The sequence below is a fragment of the Homalodisca vitripennis genome, chromosome 3, assembly GCF_021130785.1.
Source record: "Homalodisca vitripennis isolate AUS2020 chromosome 3, UT_GWSS_2.1, whole genome shotgun sequence".
Lineage (NCBI taxonomy): Eukaryota > Metazoa > Arthropoda > Insecta > Hemiptera > Cicadellidae > Homalodisca > Homalodisca vitripennis.
Window position 1 is genome coordinate 3,950,846 of NC_060209.1, and position 13,807 is coordinate 3,964,652.

Sequence of the window (13,807 nt, forward strand, 5' to 3'; positions counted from 1 at the left end):
TACGTACGCTGTTAGCTTGTATAAATATTGCTATAAGAATAAAGACAATTTATTCCTTGTTCGTACATTCGCAAAAAACCGAGCTATTGTAATCTCTCCCTAATATCTAGCAAAGTATTATATTTTTAAATACGCATTATTTAAGGAATTCCATTTCGTTTAGCCCGTTTTTATTGAGTTATTTTAATAGATTGTACCGTTATTTATTTTCACTTCATATAGTACATATTTTCGCAACCCAGTTACTTGTTACTGGTTAGTATAAGTTACGTCCGATGTTCTTGGTACTAAATTCTTGGCGGATTGATAACCTAATTGGCACGCGTATTATTTTTTTCTCTCGGGAACTTTGTAGCTACCGAACCTCGATACCGAAGCGACACCTCGCGCGCCTTGTCCGTAAGTAAAGATTTATATTTCGTATCATAAGTATCATGCGAGTCATCTCATTTGAATATAATGTAAAGTAAAATTATAACTTATAAATTTACTTATCTTGAATGTGTTTTATTTACCAGATCAACTTGGATAATATTAATTTATGGTGATGTCCTTCTGACGAGACCACGTTGTCGTGATTATAATTTGTCTCGATAAATGGCTAGTACCGTCGCGATTTTGTTTTAGGGGAGTTGCAGTTGGCTCTTCGAGCTCACTTCTTGAGTTCAAGCCCAATTACTTCACGTTTAAGACTTTCAGTCTACTAATCTTCCCCTTTTCCGACTACAGGTGCATTGTCGAGCCAAGAATGCTGACGCCCGCGTTTGTGAGACAAGTATATCGTAAAGGGTTATTTTTAAAGTTTTAATAATTATTAATTTCGAAAGTACAATCCATAGAATATTGGAATATTTAGGCCCATCCCAAAATATCGTATTTTAGTTCATTCATACTCTATTTGGCAGCACCGTGGCAATACTTTATTTAATTTTACCAACTAGAAGTGGTGCTTTTATGTTTATCTGCCTATATTAAACATACGTAAATTTAGAATTTCGAGTATTCCTTACTACGACTTCAGCGGTATCCAACCCCATGTGCATTGTCCATTCGGTATAAGATAACGAGTAATAATACAAGCCATTCCGTTTCTAACTCAAAACATTTACTACAGCATCAAATTTAAAATGTACCAAATGTTCTGGAAAATTGAGGGCTACAAGCTTTCTATATACAGTAAATAGTCTTTCAGGGTCAGCTGGAAGAAGTAGGTAAATTCTGTGTCAACTGATATATTATTAATTTATCCACGTAGGACACTTCTAGTTCACTTAACTTTATTTTATGATTGTGAAGGCGGAGCGAGAATGTGTTATTATGTTAGAAAAGTCTACATTAGAACTCACAAAGGAAGCTAGGTAAAATACAATATCATGCAAAAGAACAATTTAAGGCATGAAGCGATATATACTTGTTATAACCCTGAAGATGGTCTGCTCATTTATTGTTTTTCTCGAGTTCCCAAAAGTTAATATTTACCTTTAGGATCATGTATCACACACACAAAGATAAAGTTCGAATTTCTATTTGAATGTTTGCTAATTAATTTTAGAGGTAACTTTAAAAAATCACTATATTTTGAACAATTTTATTTGATTAACATAACGAATTCAACACAAAATAAATTTACACAATGTGAATATTAACAATTAAATCGATAATTTAACATATATCCAATTACATTAACACTGATTTCTTAATTTTGCTACTTAACGTGTATAATTAGCCACAATTATTGTTAAGAAACTTTAACAGCATGGATCAATCAGCTTTTAAAATAGGTGTACCTTGTATTACGTATCCTTATGGGTTCGCTGATTTAACGTAAACCCACTTAAACCTCTGTGAACTGGATTTTAGCTTTTTTTAAATAAGTAATACTTTATATAACTTACGACCATATACTTACGTTAAACAGGAGTTAGGAGTAACGACCATCGGTCGTAAATGGGAAACATCTTAGTGTTATATAACAGTAGCTGCGTTAGTCTCAATTACCCAACCTCCCTCCTACCCAAATTTGCTCTTGCTAACAAATAAACAGCTCGTGACAACGGATTCACTTAGCGTCCGGAATAATTTATTGTCTCGGTGTTCTACCTTAACCGGTTAAATAGTTTATATCCAGAGCGTTCGAGAAGAAGCAGTAAAGTATAAATATTACAGCTACTTTTGTGTTCATGTATACTCTGAAAACATCTTATCTTGTTTACCAACAACTGTTCTCGGTGTGGCATGCGGACATGCAGAAGGTCATAAATTAAATATATTCTGCCATTCAAGAGATAGGTTTCGTTAATGCTCAAGAAAATATACAGTTTTTATTGACACAATTAATAATAATTGATAATAAGCCTAAAATTCATACTTATAAATATCAACATTTTATTAAGGAGCACTTAAAACAGTTTTACATCTAACCTCGACATGAGCACCATGATTCGCCCTGCAGACGTTTAAGCGATCTTGATATCTTCCCGTACTTTGATCTGCAACTCTGGGGTAATTGATTCAATCGCAGCTCTCATTTGTCACTTTAAATACTCTACATAGGAATGTTATGGCGATGCAAATTTTTAAATACGTTAAAGGTAGTCTTGTCTAAAAAATGCATTTGTAAACATTTTAATACGGCCCATTTTCATGCAGAATAACAGCAGCAAGCTCATGCCTCATTAATGTATCATCGGGAAATCATGCATTACTTAGGATTTGTAACGACTGAATCTTAGTTATATCTTTAAAACTGTGTAAACTGTAGACTCAGGGACATCTAACTCACGACTACCATTCTACACACAGTTTTGGCCTTCTTAAAGACTGTTTTGAATGTTCACAATGGTTCATCTGCTGTTTATAGTCGTCTGTCTACGTTTTTTTCCAAATAATATTTCTGTTTCCATCCAATAAATTTCTATCCCACCGATAAATGGTGCGTCTTTCAGAGAGATTTTCATAAAATACTCAACGCTCCTCACAATATTCACTAAAATTTTCTTTGCGAAATTTCCATGATGTCTGTTTACGTAAAACCGTTACCAATACGACACCAATGGGTAAATGGAATAATGAAAACAGTTTTTAATTTACATCTTTTTCATAGACCTTTGGTCGATTATAGATTAACTAAAAGCAATTAAAGTGTGACATGACTTTGGGGACTTACTTTATATAATAAATATAGCATCTTAAATAGCTTACTATTACTTAACTTAGACATGACATTTATTTTAAATAGTAAACATCGCGTATAACACACTGAAACTACAGATATTTGTTAGTCAAGCAACAAACAGTATATTCTACTTGCTTATCGGAGAGCGGGATTTCCTGTTTCTTATTATATTGCACTGTGATGAAAGATTTTCAAACGAGGTCACCTTCTGTGAGTTCACACCAGTACGTGTTGTGTATGTAATTCTGTTATCTAAGAATGAAATATATTTACATAACGGTTTTAGGCATACCTGATAAAAAGATTTAGTAATAATATAATAATGCTTTATTGTACATATGAATATGCGTGTAGTAAGCATGTATGTACATACGCGTATGTACAGGTAATAAAAGTACTAACTACAAGAAAGGGGATTGTTATTGGTATGTTTGATTAGAATTTAGAATAGTGCTTCTAGTAACAAGCAAGTCCATATCATATGTATTAATGAGCTCTATGATAAACCTATTTAGTACAAATACTTCAAATACTTTTGTATATGTGTGTGTCTTGTTTCATAAACCAAGAGGAACTAAGAATGTAATTAATACTATTATATCATACAAAATTTAAAAACGGTGGACGATTGAAATCTTAATACAATCAAAAATAATGATTAAGAAACGTGTCTAGATCCAATTACGAACATCTTGACTCCTTAATCAAAAAACGTTTTAAATATTTAAATAAGTTAGGTGTTGTTATATTTGTTGAAAATTATATAACTCTAGAAATCTATACAAATCTATACTATAATATATATATATATAAAATGTATGTGTGTGTGTGTGTGTGTGTGTGTGTGTGTGTATCTATACAATTTTCATTATCTTTATTGTTAAAACTTTATGTATTAAGATATTCAATCGTCCGCTGTTTTCAAATTTGGTGTAATAAAATAGTATTAATTACATTCTTAGCTCCCCTTGGTTCATGAAATAATATACTGAAGTTTGTGTACAGAGTTTTGTTACACTGTGTATATACGATTCAGATTGAGAACTAACAGCATAGTTCAGATTATTCTGGGATATATCTTATATTATACAATAATGTCCCTATGCTACAATAATATACTGAATTTTGTGTACAGAGTTTTGTTACACTGTGTATATACGATTCAGATTGAGAACTAACAGCATAGTTCAGATTATTCTGGGATATATCTTATATTATACAATAATGTCCCTATGCTACAATAATATACTGAAGTTTGTGTACAGAGTTTTGTTACACTGTGTATATACGATTCAGATTGAGAACTAACAGCATAGTTCAGATTATTCTGGGATATATCTTATATTATACAATAATGTCCCTATGCTACAATAATATACTGAAGTTTGTGTACAGAGTTTTGTTACACTGTGTATATACGATTCAGATTGAGAACTAACAGCATAGTTCAGATTATTCTGGGATATATCTTATATTATACAATAATGTCCCTATGCTACAATAATATACTGAAGTTTGTGTACAGAGTTTTGTTACACTGTGTATATACGATTCAGATTGAGAACTAACAGCATAGTTCAGATTATTCTGGGATATATCTTATTATACAATAATGTCCCTATGCTACAATAATATACTGAAGTTTGTGTACAGAGTTTTGTTACACTGTGTATATACGATTCAGATTGAGAACTAACAGCATAGTTCAGATTATTCTGGGATATATCTTATTATACAATAATGTCCCTATGCTACAATAATATACTGAAGTTTGTGTACAGAGTTTTGTTACACTGTGTATATACGATTCAGATTGAGAACTAACAGCATAGTTCAGATTATTCTGGGATATATCTTATTATACAATAATGTCCCTATGCTACAATAATATACTGAAGTTTGTGTACAGAGTTTTGTTACACTGTGTATATACGATTCAGATTGAGAACTAACAGCATAGTTAAGATTATTCTGGGATATATCTTATTATACAATAATGTCCCTATGCTACAATAATATACTGAAGTTTGTGTACAGAGTTTTGTTACACTGTGTATATACGATTCAGATTGAGAACTAACAGCATAGTTCAGATTATTCTGGGATATATTTTATTATACAATAATGTCCCTATGCTACAATAATATACTGAAGTTTGTGTACAGAGTTTTGTTACACTGTGTATATACGATTCAGATTGAGAACTAACAGCATAGTTCAGATTATTCTGGGATATATCTTATTATACAATAATGTCCCTATGCTACAATAATATACTGAAGTTTGTGTACAGAGTTTTGTTACACTGTGTATATACGATTCAGATTGAGAACTAACAGCATAGTTCAGATTATTCTGGGATATATCTTATATTATACAATAATGTCCCTATGCTACAATAATATACTGAAGTTTGTGTACAGAGTTTTGTTACACTGTGTATATACGATTCAGATTGAGAACTAACAGCATAGTTCAGATTATTCTGGGATATATCTTATATTATACAATAATGTCCCTATGCTACAATAATATACTGAAGTTTGTGTACAGAGTTTTGTTACACTGTGTATATACGATTCAGATTGAGAACTAACAGCATAGTTCAGATTATTCTGGGATATATCTTATATTATACAATAATGTCCCTATGCTACAATAATATACTGAAGTTTGTGTACAGAGTTTTGTTACACTGTGTATATACGATTCAGATTGAGAACTAACAGCATAGTTCAGATTATTCTGGGATATATCTTATATTATACAATAATGTCCCTATGCTACAATAATATACTGAAGTTTGTGTACAGAGTTTTGTTACACTGTGTATATACGATTCAGATTGAGAACTAACAGCATAGTTCAGATTATTCTGGGATATATTTTATTATACAATAATGTCCCTATGCTACAATAATATACTGAAGTTTGTGTACAGAGTTTTGTTACACTGTGTATATACGATTCAGATTGAGAACTAACAGCATAGTTCAGATTATTCTGGGATATATCTTATATTATACAATAATGTCCCTATGCTACAATAATATACTGAAGTTTGTGTACAGAGTTTTGTTACACTGTGTATATACGATTCAGATTGAGAACTAACAGCATAGTTCAGATTATTCTGGGATATATCTTATATTATACAATAATGTCCCTATGCTACAATAATATACTGAAGTTTGTGTACAGAGTTTTGTTACACTGTGTATATACGATTCAGATTGAGAACTAACAGCATAGTTAAGATTATTCTGGGATATATCTTATATTATACAATAATGTCCCTATGCTACAATAATATACTGAAGTTTGTGTACAGAGTTTTGTTACACTGTGTATATACGATTCAGATTGAGAACTAACAGCATAGTTCAGATTATTCTGGGATATATCTTATTATACAATAATGTCCCTATGCTACAATAATATACTGAAGTTTGTGTACAGAGTTTTGTTACACTGTGTATATACGATTCAGATTGAGAACTAACAGCATAGTTCAGATTATTCTGGGATATATCTTATTATACAATAATGTCCCTATGCTACAATAATATACTGAAGTTTGTGTACAGAGTTTTGTTACACTGTGTATATACGATTCAGATTGAGAACTAACAGCATAGTTCAGATTATTCTGGGATATATCTTATATTATACAATAATGTCCCTATGCTACAATAATATACTGAAGTTTGTGTACAGAGTTTTGTTACACTGTGTATATACGATTCAGATTGAGAACTAACAGCATAGTTCAGATTATTCTGGGATATATCTTATTATACAATAATGTCCCTATGCTACAATAATATACTGAAGTTTGTGTACAGAGTTTTGTTACACTGTGTATATACGATTCAGATTGAGAACTAACAGCATAGTTCAGATTATTCTGGGATATATCTTATTATACAATAATGTCCCTATGCTACAATAATATACTGAAGTTTGTGTACAGAGTTTTGTTACACTGTGTATATACGATTCAGATTGAGAACTAACAGCATAGTTCAGATTATTCTGGGATATATCTTATTATACAATAATGTCCCTATGCTACAATAATATACTGAAGTTTGTGTACAGAGTTTTGTTACACTGTGTATATACGATTCAGATTGAGAACTAACAGCATAGTTCAGATTATTCTGGGATATATCTTATTATACAATAATGTCCCTATGCTACAATAATATACTGAAGTTTGTGTACAGAGTTTTGTTACACTGTGTATATACGATTCAGATTGAGAACTAACAGCATAGTTCAGATTATTCTGGGATATATCTTATTATACAATAATGTCCCTATGCTACAATAATATACTGAAGTTTGTGTACAGAGTTTTGTTACACTGTGTATATACGATTCAGATTGAGAACTAACAGCATAGTTCAGATTATTCTGGGATATATCTTATTATACAATAATGTCCCTATGCTACAATAATATACTGAAGTTTGTGTACAGAGTTTTGTTACACTGTGTATATACGATTCAGATTGAGAACTAACAGCATAGTTCAGATTATTCTGGGATATATCTTATTATACAATAATGTCCCTATGCTACAATAATATACTGAAGTTTGTGTACAGAGTTTTGTTACACTGTGTATATACGATTCAGATTGAGAACTAACAGCATAGTTCAGATTATTCTGGGATATATCTTATTATACAATAATGTCCCTATGCTACAATAATATACTGAAGTTTGTGTACAGAGTTTTGTTACACTGTGTATATACGATTCAGATTGAGAACTAACAGCATAGTTCAGATTATTCTGGGATATATCTTATTATACAATAATGTCCCTATGCTACAATAATATACTGAAGTTTGTGTACAGAGTTTTGTTACACTGTGTATATACGATTCAGATTGAGAACTAACAGCATAGTTCAGATTATTCTGGGATATATTTTATTATACAATAATGTCCCTATGCTACAATAATATACTGAAGTTTGTGTACAGAGTTTTGTTACACTGTGTATATACGATTCAGATTGAGAACTAACAGCATAGTTCAGATTATTCTGGGATATATCTTATTATACAATAATGTCCCTATGCTACAATAATATACTGAAGTTTGTGTACAGAGTTTTGTTACACTGTGTATATACGATTCAGATTGAGAACTAACAGCATAGTTCAGATTATTCTGGGATATATCTTATATTATACAATAATGTCCCTATGCTACAATAATATACTGAAGTTTGTGTACAGAGTTTTGTTACACTGTGTATATACGATTCAGATTGAGAACTAACAGCATAGTTCAGATTATTCTGGGATATATCTTATTATACAATAATGTCCCTATGCTACAATAATATACTGAAGTTTGTGTACAGAGTTTTGTTACACTGTGTATATACGATTCAGATTGAGAACTAACAGCATAGTTCAGATTATTCTGGGATATATCTTATTATACAATAATGTCCCTATGCTACAATAATATACTGAAGTTTGTGTACAGAGTTTTGTTACACTGTGTATATACGATTCAGATTGAGAACTAACAGCATAGTTCAGATTATTCTGGGATATATCTTATTATACAATAATGTCCCTATGCTACAATAATATACTGAAGTTTGTGTACAGAGTTTTGTTACACTGTGTATATACGATTCAGATTGAGAACTAACAGCATAGTTCAGATTATTCTGGGATATATCTTATTATACAATAATGTCCCTATGCTACAATAATATACTGAAGTTTGTGTACAGAGTTTTGTTACACTGTGTATATACGATTCAGATTGAGAACTAACAGCATAGTTCAGATTATTCTGGGATATATCTTATTATACAATAATGTCCCTATGCTACAATAATATACTGAAGTTTGTGTACAGAGTTTTGTTACACTGTGTATATACGATTCAGATTGAGAACTAACAGCATAGTTCAGATTATTCTGGGATATATCTTATTATACAATAATGTCCCTATGCTACAATAATATACTGAAGTTTGTGTACAGAGTTTTGTTACACTGTGTATATACGATTCAGATTGAGAACTAACAGCATAGTTCAGATTATTCTGGGATATATCTTATTATACAATAATGTCCCTATGCTACAATAATATACTGAAGTTTGTGTACAGAGTTTTGTTACACTGTGTATATACGATTCAGATTGAGAACTAACAGCATAGTTCAGATTATTCTGGGATATATCTTATTATACAATAATGTCCCTATGCTACAATAATATACTGAAGTTTGTGTACAGAGTTTTGTTACACTGTGTATATACGATTCAGATTGAGAACTAACAGCATAGTTCAGATTATTCTGGGATATATCTTATTATACAATAATGTCCCTATGCTACAATAATATACTGAAGTTTGTGTACAGAGTTTTGTTACACTGTGTATATACGATTCAGATTGAGAACTAACAGCATAGTTCAGATTATTCTGGGATATATCTTATTATACAATAATGTCCCTATGCTACAATAATATACTGAAGTTTGTGTACAGAGTTTTGTTACACTGTGTATATACGATTCAGATTGAGAACTAACAGCATAGTTCAGATTATTCTGGGATATATCTTATTATACAATAATGTCCCTATGCTACAATAATATACTGAAGTTTGTGTACAGAGTTTTGTTACACTGTGTATATACGATTCAGATTGAGAACTAACAGCATAGTTAAGATTATTCTGGGATATATCTTATTATACAATAATGTCCCTATGCTACAATAATATACTGAAGTTTGTGTACAGAGTTTTGTTACACTGTGTATATACGATTCAGATTGAGAACTAACAGCATAGTTCAGATTATTCTGGGATATATCTTATTATACAATAATGTCCCTATGCTACAATAATATACTGAAGTTTGTGTACAGAGTTTTGTTACACTGTGTATATACGATTCAGATTGAGAACTAACAGCATAGTTCAGATTATTCTGGGATATATCTTATTATATACAATAATGTCCCTATGCTACAATAATATACTGAAGTTTGTGTACAGAGTTTTGTTACACTGTGTATATACGATTCAGATTGAGAACTAACAGCATAGTTCAGATTATTCTGGGATATATCTTATTATACAATAATGTCCCTATGCTACAATAATATACTGAAGTTTGTGTACAGAGTTTTGTTACACTGTGTATATACGATTCAGATTGAGAACTAACAGCATAGTTCAGATTATTCTGGGATATATCTTATTATACAATAATGTCCCTATGCTACAATAATATACTGAAGTTTGTGTACAGAGTTTTGTTACACTGTGTATATACGATTCAGATTGAGAACTAACAGCATAGTTCAGATTATTCTGGGATATATCTTATTATACAATAATGTCCCTATGCTACAATAATATACTGAAGTTTGTGTACAGAGTTTTGTTACACTGTGTATATACGATTCAGATTGAGAACTAACAGCATAGTTCAGATTATTCTGGGATATATCTTATTATACAATAATGTCCCTATGCTACAATAATATACTGAAGTTTGTGTACAGAGTTTTGTTACACTGTGTATATACGATTCAGATTGAGAACTAACAGCATAGTTCAGATTATTCTGGGATATATCTTATTATACAATAATGTCCCTATGCTACAATAATATACTGAAGTTTGTGTACAGAGTTTTGTTACACTGTGTATATACGATTCAGATTGAGAACTAACAGCATAGTTCAGATTATTCTGGGATATATATCTTATATTATACAATAATGTCCCTATGCTACAATAATATACTGAAGTTTGTGTACAGAGTTTTGTTACACTGTGTATATACGATTCAGATTGAGAACTAACAGCATAGTTCAGATTATTCTGGGATATATATCTTATATTCTACAATAATTTCCCTATGCTACATTATTTTATCATGATAAAAGTTCATTTAAATAGCGTGCTTCATAAAAGTGAAATTTTCAACTCCGCGTTGACTATGCACAAAAGACTCGTATTTGTATAATTAGAGTTGCTATATTGTTTAGGGTAACTGAAGCCCACTGTGTTGTGCCATTTATTAATAGGTACAAACAAAGGCTGGCTTTACGTTTAATGATAGCTTATTGTTTGTAATATGCCCAATAAATTGCTCTGTTTTTATTTGAATATCCGGCAAAACAAAACTAAAATAGATTTAGTTTGATTCTAATTTATAATATATCTTTTTCATCACTGCTACCAACTACTTTAATTAATTATAGTTACGATTAAAATATACTTAGGATTATATTTGCTATTCCTGTTTTACTAATCACACCGGACAGCCTAGTTCAAATTTTCATTAGTGTTTAAAAACTTAAAACTGCATTTTAAAGTAACTGATAAATAAACAAAGTAACTCAGAAAATGCTTATATCAGATGTATAGAATAAAGATCCAGAGTAATGCATTCTCAGCAGAAACTCATATATATATTCTATAACGGTCATTTCTCAACGTACGAAATACATTTGTCTCGCTGTTGTCTATTGTATATTCAGTGTGCGATATGACCCCACTTATAGGCATGCATTCATTCTGGCTTTATACAGTTTGCCTTAAATACAAACGAAAACACAATATATCTATCAGTTGCATAATTTTATTACTGTATTATACCGATTTATCAACTAAATTTAGGACGTTTATTAGTTTATTTAGTATTACTAATTTATTTATTTAAATTTATTACATATAAATCTCTTTAAAAACAGAAATAGTTAAATAACAAATGTGTAGCCATTTTCTCGACGGTTCATAAGTCATTCGTCTATAAGTAATCTCGTTGTTTACAATAAAACATTATCTAACTCAGAATGTATTTAGATTGACAGACTGATTCATAGTAATAATATACAGAGGGACAATCAATATTTTTCAATCTTTTAATGTTATAATCGATGTAAAACCCAAAACCAAATTAAAAAGTGTTCTTTACACATTTCTGCAACAAAGGGAGAACAATGTACAAAGATCTATTCGTAATTACAAGTTAATTCCTAAAAACCTTAATATTCAAAAAAAATTTGAAATAAATTAAATGGTTAGAATGATTTTTTCTTGAACTTGGAGTAGTCCAAAGGCGTTTTAGTATCTTGGGTTCCCACCTCGGGCTTTGATGATTGCCTGTGGTCTGCGACCGATACTGTCAATGAAGCCCCGTATCACCTCCTGGTCCAAGTTATTCCACTCCTCCTGCAGGGCCTGGCCAAGCTGTTGCAAAGAGTGTAACTCACCTCGAAAATTTCTAATTGCTCTTCCCATGAGATCCCAGATGTGTTCTAATGGATTAAGATCGGCGGACCATTCCATTACTTCGATTCCAACTTCACGTAAGTAATTTTGCACCACCCTTGCGGTGTGTGGACGAGCATTATCTTGCATCAGCATTAATCTAGAACCCACAAATCCCGCAAAAACCACTACATGTTCTAACAAAACCTCTTCCACATACCTTTCAGCATTTAATGTTCCTCTATTAACAATTACAAGAGGTTGTAACAACAACCAAACAAATTGTTGCAACAATTGTTTGTTAACTGAGGAGTGTGAGCCTCTCTTGAAATTCCTCCCCAAACCATTATGGACCCACCATCAAAACTGTCTCTTGGCGATATTGCCTATTGAGCAAACCTCTCTCCAGCCCGTCTCCACACTCTTTCACGACCGTCTGGTGATCTCAGAGAGAACCGAGACTCATCAGTCCACAGCACTGGTCTCCACTGCTCTGCGGTCCAATTTACATGAGTTCGAGCAAACTCCAAACGAGTTCTTCGGTGGCGCGGGAGCAGCCTAGGAACTATAGCTGGGCGATAAGCTTCAAGTCCTACCTCCTGTAACCTTCTTCTAATTGTTCGTGTGGAAACATTCACTCCACGGGCTCTCATAAGCTCATTACGGACTTCAACAGAAGTTCGGAACCGATTTCGCAAACTTACTGACACAACAAAACGATCATCTCTGGCACTTGTTGTTCTATTACGCCTGACCCCTGTCTCCTTTCATAACTTCCTGTTAATCTAAAGCGCATCACAGCTCTGCTTATGCTGGATCTAAGGAACCCTGTGATTTTTTCTACTTCTTGCAATATTAAGCCACTATCAACTAGAGCAACGGCTCTGGCACAATCAGTTGAAGACAGAGTTATTATCTGTTGTTGTCTAAGCTGGGAGTGACCTGCAGTAATAGACACACAGACTGAGGCAGGCAATGATCAAAAAGGGGTTTAAAGTTTACTTATTCTTAATTTTTATTAAATACTTGAATAAAAATTACAAAAAGAGGAATGATTTAACTATATAATAAAGTTAAGAAGAAAGTATTAGTGACAATCATATAAAATAGTAACTAAACCTTAATTGGTGTATTCCGAGTTCCAGTTATAAGGGATTATACAGAATGTGTCATGGATAAACATTTGTATATTTTATCTTTAATTTCATTTATAAGAGTTCGAACAGTGGAAAGAATTAACGCTTAAATTTGTATATTATTAGTAAGGCACAGCTTAAAGGCAATAGACCCTTTGACCGAAGTAGGCCTTCAGGCCTATGTATGTATACATTTTATTGATCAGGGCAAAGAGAGA